The 1,300-nt window shown below is 48.2% G+C and overlaps 1 pseudogene across 1 annotated transcript in view; it reads right to left on the minus strand.

Annotated features, from left to right (window-relative positions):
* LOC105887793 overlaps positions 1-598 on the minus strand; it is a 59,564-nt pseudogene extending 58,966 nt beyond the window's left edge. The window contains exon 1 of the transcript XR_002775256.1: positions 251-598. The product of XR_002775256.1 is annotated as an intraflagellar transport protein 20 homolog pseudogene (transcript). The remainder of the gene's footprint in view (positions 1-250) is intronic.
* Between the last annotated feature and the right edge of the window lie 702 nt (positions 599-1,300).

Consider the following 1,300-nt stretch of genomic DNA (forward strand, 5'->3'; position numbering starts at 1 on the left):
AGACAGAGCCTCAAGCTGTCCCCCTGGGTAGAGTGCCCTGGCATCAAAGCTCACAGCAACCTCCAACTCCTGGGCTCAAGCGAGTCTCCTGCCTCTGCCTCTCAAGTAGCTGGGACCACAGGTGCCTGCCACAACATCTGGCTATTTTTTGGTTGCAGCCATCATTGTTGTTTGGCGGGCCTGGGCTGGATTCGAATTCGCCACCTTGGATGTATGTGGCTGGCGCCTTAGCCACTTGAGCCACAGGCACCAAGCCAACCCGATACCTTCCTAGCTGCATCTTCTTTTCTGCTATTAGTGCTTGAAGTTGCTGTTCTTGGGCTTCTCTCTGCTTAGCTGTAGATTTGAGCAGGTTTTGAGCACCGATGGCCTTCATTTTCTCGTTTTCTGCTGCTTTTGCAAGTCTGTTAACAAGCTCAATTAAACCACCGACTATTTTCTGAAACTGGCCAATTTTGTCAACAAAGTCCTTGCACTCTTCCTTGAGCTCTATGGTCTGCTGGGTAACCTCTGGGTCCAATACCCGAAGCTGATTCAGCTCATCAAACTGCAGCCCTGCTTCACCCGGGATGTCCTTGGCCATAGGTGTTTCCCTTGAGTTCACTAGAGAAGGTCTGCTCTGAAGGGGTGACAGTGGCAGTCAGGAAAGAATAAAGTCCAACTGCTTGTCATAGGCATCATTCATTCAACACGCATTTCTTGAGTGCCTACTATATGCCAACACTGCTAGATGCTGAGGGTACAAAGACGAATGCAACATGGTGCCAACCCTTGAGAAGCACATAGTTTAGCTGCCTGATCTGGTAGTGGTGGCACACTGTGGCCCAGGGTGATGTCAGCAGGTAGCTTCTCTCTGGTCAGTGGCAGCCGATGCCTGGCCAGCCAGCCTCGCTTGCTGCCACGGCTACACAATCTGCTTACCCATGATGTCACCACCTGACCTAAGAAGCATCTTTTGCCAAATTATAGAGAAAAGTTATATTCATAACACAACTCTTAGGTTCTAAATGTTTTCTGAATTCCACTGGAGAGAAGCCCTCCATACTTTTGTGTCCCTGTGGGATCGTTGTTTGTGGTAAAATCAGTCTGGTGTGGCTTCTTAAATTGTTATTCTCAGAATTCTTGCTGGGATTTCTGTGCTATGCCTATTAAAAGTTGCTTTATAGTCCACGCCTCATGCCTGTAATCCTAACACTGTGGGTGACTGAGGTGGTGGATTGCTTAAGTTCAGGAGGGAGACCAGCCTAAGCAAAAGTAAGACCCCATCTTTACTAAAAAGAGAAAAAAACTAGCTGGCATT

This window comes from Otolemur garnettii, unplaced genomic scaffold (assembly GCF_000181295.1).
Source record: "Otolemur garnettii isolate 467f Iridium unplaced genomic scaffold, OtoGar3 scaffold00124, whole genome shotgun sequence".
Taxonomy (NCBI): domain Eukaryota; kingdom Metazoa; phylum Chordata; class Mammalia; order Primates; family Galagidae; genus Otolemur; species Otolemur garnettii.